Genomic DNA, 14,188 nt, shown 5'->3' on the forward strand with positions numbered 1-14,188 from the left:
CGTGTATAAGTCCGCATATAAGAGTCCGCATTTAAAATCCACATTAAAGAGCCCACAAGATTGTTCGCCAATTTAATTCGAAACAACTCTCTCTCCTTTCGGTGGGTTATATTAAGATTTTATTCAACAAGTTTGTACAAATAGACTATACGCCTCACAATCTTTCACTCAGGAAGTTTCCATGTATATAGTACTGCGCCACTATGTAGTTTATGCTCAAATACAAACTATGGAAAAATGATCTCACAAGTTTAAGCTAAGCACTAATCTTGGTGAATCCTAAGAATTGAAGTAAATTATTTTAGATCTCACTAGGTTCCTCAAGAACTTACTATGTTTTTTTTTTCTTTATTTCAGATAATACCAAATTGTAGTTTGGGAAGACTTAAGGAACTAAGCTAGGACCTCTAAGCCTTGTGTGAGCATGACATTTTTATTTTTGTAACATGTGTAAATACCGGGGGTATCTCGTGGTTTTAATCTTTGTTTTGTGCTTGTATTAGAAATCTTCAAATCAAGTTCAAATATAACTAGACTCTTGTAAATTTTTGGATATATTATTATAAGAGATGAACTTTATTAGAAAATCTTTTCACATATATACTTTAATAGTAAAACCCCGTGGAGTTGTTAATTAGTAAATTACTAATACTTACTTTATTTGTGTAGATAATGTACGTCAAGGTTGGCATAAATTAAAAAATTTTCACTACCAAAATTTAGGCAATAGTGAAACAAAATCATCACAGATGCACTAAATTGATTATTGTTTACTCTTTTTGACAGATTTAGTGACGAGATTTTCTGTCGTTGATACTTCTTCACTAATAAAGTTGTCACATAGATGACAAATCCGATCACTAAATTTGTGATGAATTTCGATCACAATTTGTTTATATTTTTCTTCACTAAAATTTGTTAAACTAGACACATTCGCATAACCATATTCGTCACTAGTGCTTTTTCTATCACTAATTCCGTCACTAAATTCTGTCACAATTTTAAATTTTGTCACAGTTACTTTGTCTTGATTTTTATCTCATCTACGTTAGTTCCACAACATTTCTCAATGAATAATCTAAGTTAGAAAAACTAAAATACAGATTAACAGATATTTTTAAATAAGATATAAAAATAAAATCAAATATCAAGTAAGTTACAATAATAATATGTTTAAATAAAAAGTACATTACAATATTTATGAACATTCAAAAATAAATACTCAATCAAGAGTTTCAACTTCCTAATTTGTGTCCCGCACATTCAAATAAAAAGTATATATTATATTATTATAGATGTACGTTAATAAGGAAAAAAATAAATTTTAAAGATTAAAATGCATCTATAAATTAAACATGATCAGATGGAGAAAAGGTTGCACATCAAACATACAAAACAATAAAAGGGGTATACCTCGATTGAAAAACAACCCTTCATATAAAGGTTTATAACATAAGTTTTGCACTGGAACATTCTTGATAAATTTCAACAAGAACTGGTAACAAAGCTAAATGTTTTAACCTGCTTACTACTTCTTTTATTAGTTTTTGATTAATGATAAATTTCAACAAGAATTGGAAACAAAGCTAAATGTTTTAACCTGCTTACTACTTCTTTTATTAGTTTTTGATTAATGATTAATGAATGAGGCTAAAATTAATCAATTAATTGAAACATATGGCTATGGCTTTTCTTTCTTTTTTTCCCAATAGGCAACTTCTTATCCTAACATATAACTCTTGATTTGGTTGAAAACATATCAATTTCATAGATTACATGAAAAGAGAGTAGATTAAATATCACTTGTAATCATTTGTGAAATATATAAGCTATGAAACATTTTAATGCTGCCTAAAAAGCTAAGGTTAAAAAAAGTAAATGAAATTAAACTCTGATGTTCAAGAATTAGCTCATGAATTCAAAGTTGGAATAATAATGCATATCAAAACCATTTCTCTTTTTCTTTTTGTGTCCATCTAAACATCTTAAACTTTCGGGACTACCAAATGATTCATCAAAAGCTCTAATCAAACAACTTGATAACCTTTCCAAAATATTGTATTATATATAAAACATACACACAAAATTAATTAATGTTACCCTTACTACCTATTCAACACAAAATTCAAGTTTATGCAGAAAAAAACCTTAGTATCTAACCTTTGAAGCCAAGAGTATACAAACAAAGAACCCAAACAGTGTGCAACATTTAGATTTTGGAACAAGGAGAGCCTAATAAAAAACATTTCACAACAAAGAAAGAAACAATAAAGAGATAGGGAGTTACAAGCGACCCTCACATTCCCACAAAAAGATCTGTATTTTGTAGAGGGTTCTTTGGTGGAGAGAGGAAGCGATGCAAACAAGTGAATGAGAGATACAAGAGAAAAGCAACAAGAAAGATTGGAGCAAATCCAGTAATATTGAGAGTAATTGTAGGTGGTGGTTGGTAAAGTGGAGAAATAAAAAGTTGGATGACAATCAAACTCAACAAGGAAACAAGTTGAGAGAATTTCAAAGAGAATGCTTGAGAGTCCAAAATGCCAAAATTCCTTTCATCAGTTGTGAATGGCTTTTATTTATGGTATCTCAAAAAAGAGAGTTACAAAATTGATAATTAATAGGAATAACGAAATTAATATTTTTTACTTACAAAGGTATTAATGGATTTTTTTATTATGAAAGGATTTTGTTGATGATACTGATGTTAAGTAGTGAACAAGAGTTCACTATGTTTCTAGAAAAAGGGAGAACCACTTAGTGTTATAGGAAAATGTTAAGAGGAAACATCTTAACTACCTTTATTTATGATCTATCGAGCTAAGTTTTCTGGAACATCCTTATAGTAAAGACATCTCAAGAACCTTGCCATATTTTGAGGTTATTTCCACTTTTACTTTGGTGAAGGGGTAGTACCCTGTGAAACATTTACCGCAAAACATCTCTTAGAATGTAAGGTGAGGGATGCTCTTGAATAAGAGTTGTTCCTAAATAACAGTTATTCTAACTTGTTCCAAACGTTCTCAACATAGTTGTTCCAATCAAAAAGTTCTATGGTGATGCTTTTCTTAATAAAGGTTATTCTGAATAATGGCTTTTTCGAAAAAAAAAACACAATTACTCTAAATATAAGTTGTTCTAAACATAACTGTTCCCGAAACACTATTATTCTAAACAAGAGTTGTTTTGAACTTTAATTGTTATTACAAGTTATTCCAAACAATGATTGTTCTACACGTAACTATTCTTGAAACACTATTATTCTAAATAAGATTTGTTTCAAACTTTAGTTGTTATAACTAAAGCCCTGTTCTAAACATATCTATTCTGGACATAACTATTCTCAAACAACAGTTGTGTTGAATAACAACTATTTTAAGCAAGAGTTATTGCTTTGGAAGAGATATTAAATGAAATGAAAATACTAGTTATTTTACACTTGATAACCCACTTTTTGAAATATAATATTTTTTTCTCAAAGAAAAAAAAATGTTTATAGTCATAACTGAGTATTTAAAAATTAACATAAAAGCAAGATGATTCTTTACTTCTAGTCCATCTTTGGAAGTGATGGAGGTCACTATAGGAAATTGCACTTCAATTATAAAACTAGTTAGACTCAATCCTTAAGACACATGGTTTTTTTGAGTGATAACCAGCTAGAGCATTTATTAAAAAAGAAAAGTAAACTGACAGTAACAGTTATGAAAACCAATAAACAAAACCAACAACAAATTAAAATAAAACCAACAAAAACCAAACACCTCCACCAAATAGCTCTAGACATAAACACTTAGGTTCGTACTTTCTCCCTTCTTCAACCCCTTCCTACCTAGGATATGAGCCATACTATTAGCTTCCTCGGGAACATAGGCAAAACAAGAATCTTTGAACATCCTCGCCTTCAATTTGATATTCTAATTATACACCTCTATAACACCTTTAATCCTTTTCCGTCGTCAGATTAAGGTCACGAGCATTACTAACGAATCAAACAATTAATTCAATCATAATCAACATATAAACTAACTAATAACATTATAATATGTAGGGGCAGGTCACGACAATCTAATGCTTTCATGCTAGATTCTTACACATTTGAATAATAAATTAGGTTATGCATTTCTAAACTTGGTCTTCCACTGTCTACACTCTTATCATAATTTATATATTGCTAAACTTAGTCTTCCACTGTCTACACTCTTATCACTATTTATCCTTTCTAGAATGTCAGAATTCGGATACATACAAGATTATTCCAATTATTAGCATCAGAGTATTAGTCCATACTGTAACACCCTTAACCCGTATCTGTCACCGAAATAGGGTTTTAAAGCATTACCAAAGTTTACCGATCAAAAAGATATAAATTACCATCATTTCATATCATATAATATCCAAGTCATAAACCAATCAAACTCATATATATTGTCCCTTATTTGAGTCATTGAGGCCCAAAATACGTGTTAGAAATAAGTCAGGACTAATTCTAAAACTCAGAGAATTTTTCAAAAAATATTAAAAAATTTCAAAGCTGCAGGGTTCACACGGCCAAGAGACACGCCTGTGTTTCAGACCGTGTGGGCATTCGAAATAGGGACACACAGTCGTGTCCCAGCCCGTGTCCGTGCCCTTATAAATCTCTGACTTGGGTCACATGGCCAAGCCACATGCCCGTGTTCCGGATCGTGTGCCCTTTTGGAATGGCCCTACACTCCCGTGTGCTAGCCATGTGTCTTACATGGCCGAGTCACATGCCCGTGTGTCTGGCCGTGTGGACTCAAATTGTACCCTAAACAACAAGTTTGCCATTCCCTGCAAGCTTGGACACTAAGTAATTCAAAAATCATTCGTTTAACCAGTTCAAAACACAATCAAGCACATTCAAATTATGTCAAAACAATCATCCTAGGTGTCAAACCAATGTACCGCCATTGGTACCACATTTATATCTTCAAAACATATCATCAAAGCATTATTTAAGTCCAAATTATAAACATACCTAATTTAATCTATTTTGCCTATTTTATGAACACTTAGACATCAATTTAACATGCCATAATATAACTTCAAGCACAAACACATATTCATATGTATATACCAACCAATATTAAACTTATAACCTCATTTACAATCAAACCACAAAATAATTATTATTTAGACACCTTAGGTACATGCCAATACAAAAGATAAAAATCACCATATTTGAGTTCAGGATCATTGTTGGATGCTGAATCGGCGATCAAAAGTTAAGTACCTAACCTGCGCACGGAAAATAAAACTGTACAGTGAGTAAAACTCAGTGGTATTTTTATAATCCGAATATTTAAAGACAAACAATATAATAGGAACAATTAAATCTTAAGCACAATTGAATATTTAAAACCACATTTATTTATACAATAACAATATCCAATTCATGAATACATAATTCATGTGTTTTATTTTCATGTTTCAATTCACTATCCCATTTTCAATTCATGTACAATATCATCCAATATAAATCATAATACCATTTATTTAATTTCTTCTATTAACACGATTCGGGCTCAGACGGAGACACGGATCCAACCAATACACCAGTTTAGCACCCAGTGCCTTATCGGATAAATTCAAAGTAATAACTGCGCCCAGCACTATATAAATTTGACACCCAGTGTCTTATCAGTTAAACCGAAGTAAATTGGCACCCAGTGCCTCATCGACTTGAAGTTGAAGAAATCCCTAAATGCTTTCGATCCTATGGCATGTCATCTATATATGACTCAACCCAATACAGTTAATAGAGTTCCAATTCACTTTCCAAATACAACAATATCCAATATCATATTTGTATATATATATCAATTCAATCTAATTCAATCAACTTTAAATCAATTCAATAATCAAAATTCCAAATACTCACCTTAAGCACTACCATATACATTAATTTAAAATACAACAAATTAACAACTAGGTTTGAATTATAGAAATACAAACCAAGAATTTCGAGCTATTCCACGTCGACTTTTTCTTTTCCCTTTTTAGTCGAAGATTCCGGTACGACGTTACCTACAAAATTAAAACAATTAAAAAATATCAATATAACACAATTCAATTTCATATTGAATATTTCAATTTTTGACTCAATATTTGCTAAATTTTCAATTTACTCCCCAAACCTAGACTAACTTTATTTCTTTACAATTAATCCTATATTTTTATACAAATTTCACTTTAAACTAAATTTAACTCCCTATTTTCACTTAAATCCTAAATTTTAAAATTTTCACAATTTAGTTCTTATTACACAAACTTTATAATTTATTCTACAATTTAATCCTTTTTCATTTCTAGCTTAAAAATCTATCAATTTAAACTCTAATACTAAAATTATTCAATATTAACAACAATTAAAAACTGAATAATTGCTAAAATTTTGACATAGGTCGGGTAGTACTTAACACCAGGATTCCAAAAACATAAAAATTATAGGAAAAATGGACTAAATTGACTAACCAATTGAACTTGAAACTTTGAAATCCCTAGGGCTGTTCGTCTCCTTTCTCCTTTTCTTTCCCTTTTTTCCCTTTTTTTTTCTTTTCTTTCTTTCCTTTCTATCTCGTTTTTATCTTTTTTTTATTTATTACTTATTTGTTTTGTTTTATTATATTTACTTTATTATTATATTATATAATTTACTTAAATATTTATCAAAACATATTATAATATATATTTTAACTTTAATTTATTAACAATATATATAATAATTTACACTTGTGACGTCTTATTAAAGGACAAATTGTTTCTTTAGTCCCTTTAATTATTCTTTAATCTATAATTCAACTTTCACCTTATATGCAAGTTAGTCCTTATACCTAATTACTCTTAATTCAAGCAAATTCACTTAACCAAAACCTAATTAACTACACAACTAACTTCATGAATATTTTTAATAAATATTTACGAGTCCGATTTATGTGAACGGAGTCTCAAGAATACACTTTTCGACACCCCTAACCATCAAGTCGTTACACATACTCTGTCTACGATTATCTTTTTAATTTATCTTCGATGATGTTAATGGAATGCACTTAACTTAGGTTTGCTAATCCACCCAAATTAAGAGAAAAGGTTACTCTTACAACCCCTATTACAAGTTTACGGGACCTTAAAAGTAGTTTTAAAATAGACAGGGACTAATTTGAAACAATTCTAAAAGTTTAGGAAATAATTACAAAAAATTTGATTTCAGGGGTCACACACCCGTGTGGCTAGGCCGTGTGCCTTACACAGCCGAGACACATATCCATGTGGCCAGGTCGTGTGACCCAGGCCGTGTAACTTTCTAACTTGGGTCACACGCCCATGTGTGTTGCTTGTGTGTGACATGCGCCTTTGTGTGTGGCCAGGCCGTGTGCACCAAAAGTACCTTAAAACTTATATTTACCATTTCCTATTTACTTGGACATTAAGCGACTCAATTACCAATCGTTTAACCTATTCAAAACACGATTAAACATGCCCAAAATACACCAAATTTATCACCTAATATGCCTAACCAATGTACCCTCATTGGTACCACATTTTATATGTTCAAATACATCAACAACACATCAAACATTCAAGATTTTCATTTATATCACACTTACCATATTTGAACTAACTTTCAAACTTCTAAAGTTACCAAATATGAAGCTAAACACATACCAAGCATTATGCTAAGCTACCAAACTTTAAACTATCACATACCAAAATATAAACTAGGCTAGCATACCAACATAGCCTTAAGCACAACCATATACACATTTAACCATCATTTCACTAGCAACTAAGTTAACAACATCTTATAAATGATATCAACAAAAGACTCCCTAGGTACATGCCATTACAAAATGAAATATCACCACATTTGAGCTCGGTATTTGTGATTTGATGCTGAGTCGGCAATAATTCTAGTAATACCTAGCCTGCGCATGGAAAACAAAACCGCATGCTGAGTAAAACTCAGTGGTATTTCTATAATCCAAATATCATAACTTGATGTAATTATTTAAAATGAAAAATGCAACAAGTAAGCTATGTTTATATGTTTCAATTCAATAGTATAATTTTTGCTCATTCCTTCTTCACATGTACTATAATTTTCACATGCTCAAATTTATAAGTATATGTATCAATGACATTTCATTTAACATTTGAATACATCATCTCATGCAATGGCATGATTTGTATCTTTGATAAATATTTGAATTCATTCAAGTTTCACAGCTCAATTCATCAATTCATATTTCGTTTCTCATATCATAATCATTTCTCATATTCTCCATTTCAATATTTTCTCATCTCATATTTGTTTCTCATCTTTGCCATTTTAATATCAATCTTATAAATTATTATTTTACTTTCCCCTATTAACTCGACGCAGACTTGGACGGATACACGGATCCAACCAACACACCAGTTTGGCACCCAATGTCTCATTGGATAAATTTGAAGTAATAATTGTTTCCACCGCTATATAAATTGACACCCATTGTCTCATTAGTTAAACCGAAGCAAATTGACACCCAGTGCCTCATCGACTCGAGGTCGAAGTAATCCCTGAACTCTTCCTATACTATGGCATGCCATCTATATCTGACTCAGCTTAATACAGTTAATAGGGATTCATTTCACTTTTCAACACAGCCAATGTCTCAATTTCATGAATGTATATTATCACATATAAGCATATATTCAATTTGATAATAATCACATTTTTCTTAAATACACATATATTCATAATCAATATATTCCATAATATACAAAATCAATCCATTTCATTTCAATTAGGAATTTAATTCAATCCCAAAGTACCAAAGTGTTCACCTCAAATGCTTACCATATGCAAACAATTATATATGCAATAATCTATTATTTAATTCGGATTATAGAAACACAAACCGTTATTTCTGAGCTATTCGATGTCGATTCCTTCCCCTTTTTACTCGAGGATTCCGGTACAACGTTAGCTACGAAATAAAACAATAAAATCACATTAATATTACATATTTCAACTTCACATTAAATTTCAATTTTCACACTATATTTTGCTTATTCTTTAATTTAGTCCCTAAATCAAGACTAATTTTAACCTTCATAATTAACTTCATATTTTTACATTAATTTTACTTTAGACCACATTTAGCTTCATCTTTTCCAATTCGACCCCTTAATTTTGAATTTTTCACAATTTAGTCCCTATTGTTCAAAATCAACAATTAATTCCACAATTTAGTCCTTTTTCCATTTCTAACTTAAAAATCTATTTATTTAATCCCTAATACTTAAACTATTCAACAATCTCAACATCTAAAACCTTGAACCATACTAAAAATTACAATACCGATATTCTAAAAATGTAAAACTTACAAGTATAAATTGAACTAATCAATTTGGATTTAAACTTCAAACCCCCTTATGCCGTGCGCTTCTTCTCCTTTTCTTTTTTTTTCTTTTCTTTTGTTTTCTTTTCTTTGTTTAATTTGCATGCATCCACTATCATTTTATTTATTTATTTATTATAACTATTACTATTAACTTTAAATTATAACATATAATATATATACATGCATGTTACTTAGCCCATGGCCGACCAACTATACAAAAACAATAATTAAGTGGCACAATTACTACTTTAGTCCATTTAGTTTATTTCAATTTATAATTCAACTTTTAACCTTACGCGATTTAGTCTCTGAACATTAATAATTCCTAATTTCTCAAAATTCACTAATCAAAAAATTAATTAACTACTAAACTAACTTCGCAAATATTTATATTAAATATTTACGGGTCCGATTTACAAAAATAGAGTCCCGAAAATAACTTTTCGACACCCCTGACTATTTGGTCGTTACAACCCCTATAACTGAGTCATCAAAACAACTCAGATTCACTTGTTTAATCAGTGAGAGCAAATCGCCTTTTACCACCACATCCCTAATCCCTAGATTTATCCCCAATCTAATTGCTTGAAGGCATGCAAGAGCTTCAGTAGTGAAAATCAATGGCATGTGTTCATTGACTATTGCTTTGAAGCCAATTACCTGACATCTACTACCTCTAACAATTATCCCTGAGCAAGACTTTAAGGATTTTACCTGAAATGCCATATCAAAATTTACCTTAAAGAAAGGCTCCTCCGATGGCTTCCACCGTTCATGCCCAACTCTTAATACGAGTAACTTATTTTTCAATTCAATCAAGCTCTTGTAAATAAGATAGTATCTTAGGGAAAATGTTTTGTGGCGAGGTAAATGATTTGTCATGGACCCATTTGTTCCTTTAGACTAGAGAAACCATAGTGTACATGCAATCAATCGAGGGTATGATTCGATAAAGTATTGAACATTCACTGCAACCAGACTTGAAAAGATAAACCACCTATCTCACTGTCCCATTTTATATCCACTAGGCTCAATCTCTCAAGTACAAATGGACAATCACAAAATTCATGTTTCGAATTCTCTATACCCCTAGCGCATTTAGGGCAAACCGTTGATCTATCTAGCTTTTTGTTGTATAAATTGTAAAAATTAGGGATTAGATTATTGAAAATACACAATACTATAATTTTAATCTTTTCTGGTAAGTTAACCTTTCAAATCTTCTTATAGAAAAGATTGTAGCCATTATTGTTAACAGTGGCATTAGTCATTGATAAACCATAATATATACATGTGTTTACCCTATGCTTGGCATATTTTTGGAAGGATTATTATAAGATTTGATGAATTTGATGCTCCCAATCCGTTAATTTCGTGTTTTATACTCAGGAGAGCTTAGGATAACAAAAAGAGCAAGAAATGAGCCAAAAATAGACAAATTGGGCCTAATTCAGTGTTTCACATGGCCTAAGCACTTCCACACGCCCATGTGTGACACATGGGCAGGCCACACGCCCGTGTGTCATGACCGTGTCAACATTAAACCAAGTCAGAATTGCACACGGCTTGAGCACCTTCAGACGGACGTGGCACACAGCTGTGTCTCTATCGAGCCAAAGTCTAATTCTATTCGAAAAAGGCTAATTTTGGGCTATTTTGGGCATTCCAAAGTCTATATAAACACCCTAGAAGAGGATCAAATGGGGGATGCAGAGTAGAAGGCAGAAAATACTCAAGGACAGCTATCGGAATCAGCTAGGAAGTAGGATCTACTTCAAGACTGAAGATTTCCATCCAATTTCCTTAGAAGTTCTTTGAGTTTTTTATGTTTTGTTGTTTTTCCAATCTTAAGATGTTTTCCATTATTATGAACTAAACTCCCTAAATACCTAAGGGAGATGAAACCTAGGACGGATCTTATTACTATTTGAATTATCTGATAAATACTTGTTCTTATTCTTAATTGTGAGTTCTAATTCTTGCTTTAATATTCTAGGATATTAATTCAAGTTTTGATGTGCTTATTCAGTGAAGCAAAAGTCCCCGTTTAAGAGTAGATCCTTCATAATTAAGCAGAGTTGCATGAAATCCTAGAGATAGGATGACATAAATCTGTCAGATTAGAGTCAAATCTAATAAGGGAATCTATAGGTCGAGTTAATGCGACAATAGAGGTTTTAATTAGAAAGAGATTTCAGTTAATCAACTTAGAGTCAGTTGTTTTTATTCTCGAGAGAGATAATAACATAAATCAGGGATTTCTACGGATTAAGTCAAGTGAATAAATCGTCTAATTCAGAAGTAAATAGTGAAGTCTAGGTGGATTCTTCCTTAGGTATTGTCTTCTCCATCAGTTTTCCAAAAAGTATTTTCCAACTTTTACTTCTGTCGCGTTCTTAATTAATTAGATAATTAGTTTTAGTTAAAAACATTCCTTTAACTTTTAGACTAGATAATAAAAAGATAGTAATTACTAGTACTTTTAGTCCTTGTGGATACGATATTTTCGGTCTCACCAAAACTATATTACTGTTCGATAGGTGCGTTTGCCTTAGTCAAATTTTTAGTTAGTTTAGCGATCACCAGTCATTCGAAGACCTTGTAATAATAGCCTGTAGCCACTCCAAATAGTATATTCACTTGAAGGTTCTTCTCCCCAAACAACTATGTCAGGTTGTGGGTTTAAAATGAGCAGAATACACATAATTTTGCCCACTATCTCAGAGGAAAAACAACTGCTAATTTTGCCCACATCCCATTTTCTTTCATGTTGTAAAATCATACCAGACATTGTAGTGAATGACACATTATCCCTTGAATATTGAATTTTGTGTTCTACTAATCTAGGAACTATATATCATCCCAAATATTGATTCTTGAGCTCGTTCCCACTTGCCAGCCCATTCTTTCCTTAAGTAACCCCTTCGTAAACCATATGCTTTTCTAGGTATAGGATGGGTAAGTTCCTAAATTTGCATCCAAAAAATAAGTATTAAGAGAATATTTAGGTTTAAGAGATCTTACTATTAACGAACTCTGATCCTTAATCGAGCACTACCCTTGTTTGTCAAGAAAGGCAATATTAAATTTACCAAGACCTCTGAAACCCATACCACCATTTTCTTTTAATTCGCACAGCTTCGACTACTTGCACCAATGTATCCTCCGTTTTCCCCCAAATTTTTGCCACCATAATTGACTAATAATACATTCTAAATCTAAGCACAACGAAGTTGGAAATAGAAAACAAGACATCGTAAAAATACTGTTAGATGAAGTAGACCCTCGTGTTGCCATTGCTGATCCTAATAGAGCAATCCCTTTTTTAATACTTAACTTTTTCCCATATGGTACAGTCGAGGTAACTCATTCCAAATTCGTCACTTTTAAGGTAAATAGTACTCGTCTAAAACCTTATTTTGATAAGATTGATAGCAAGAATGAGGAGTTTCAACTCTCGAGCCACCATGACCGTGCAAATTCGAGGTAAGTCGAGTTTAGACTCTAAATAAGAGCTTCTCGGGAGGCAACTCGAGCACTAACACCACTAACCCATTTATTTTATCTATTTTTGTGTTTTTATATAGGTACAATGACCCACACAACCTGGGCACACGGGCCTGTCCTTGGCCATATGGAAACAGGGCTAAAAATTCCCAAGTATCGACATACACACGGCCATAAACTTGAGCCATACGGCCTTGAGATACGGCCGTGTGGACCATAGGGTTTGGACACATGGGCATGTTCTAGGCCGTGTGAACACTGGAGCTAAATTTTAAAATTTTAAACAGGTCAGAGAGATACACAGGTAAACCGCACGGCCGTGTGTTTGGACACACTAGCGTGCGGGGAGACCACACGGGCGTGAGAGAAGCGAACAACGTAGCACATGGCCTGGACAGACGGGCGTGTCCGTGGCCGTGTGACGAATGGTCATTAAATTCTCGTGACGTACACAGGCAATACTCGAGCCAGACAGGCGTTTGATAGGACCGTGTGGCCCAAAACGGGCCTTATACGGCCGTGTCCCATTTAACCCCCCCAAAACCCTAAAAAGTTTATTTTTTGTCTTTTTCTCCAAATTTTCCCAACCAGCCGCTGCCGCAAGTCCTTCCTCCTCCATCTCCGACCAACCGCCGGCCACCACACTTCCCTTCCATTTTCTTTTTCTTCCTTTCCTCTCTACCCCTACCCTTTCTCTCCCTTTTTTTTTCTTTCTTCCCCTTTCCTTCCCCTTTTCCCCCTTCTTCCTCTTCAATCGACCACCTACCACCTCGTGATGTTGATGCATCTGATGATGAGTACCTCTGAGTTCATTTATTTTTATTTTTCTTTTATTTAGTTTTTGAAGACTTCTATTTTATATTTTGAACTATGTTTGTCTTTATGGTTATTATCAAGTAATCCCTTAATTCTCTTCCACAGTGGTGTTTATTTTCTTAATAGTAACTCAGAATCATGCCTTTCATTAGCCTTATCTACAACTCTAGCTGTCACTATTCCAAGGATTTCATCAAAAACATTCAGGGCAGTTTCGCTTCTCTCCCTCTCTTCTAATTTTATGCTTATATTATTATCTATTTTCGTTCATTGAGGATAATGTACACCTTAAGTGTGGGGAGGTTATTTATATGTTTATTAGAAAATCCCTGAATTTTTATCTCGTTCTCAAAAAATTTTCTCATATTATTATTAGAGTGAATTCTGATTGATTTATAATTTTTGTTGATATGTTTTGAATTAAATCATAGGTAATTGTACATTGATTGTTTAAC

This window comes from Gossypium hirsutum, chromosome A04, assembly GCF_007990345.1.
Source record: "Gossypium hirsutum isolate 1008001.06 chromosome A04, Gossypium_hirsutum_v2.1, whole genome shotgun sequence".
Lineage (NCBI taxonomy): Eukaryota > Viridiplantae > Streptophyta > Magnoliopsida > Malvales > Malvaceae > Gossypium > Gossypium hirsutum.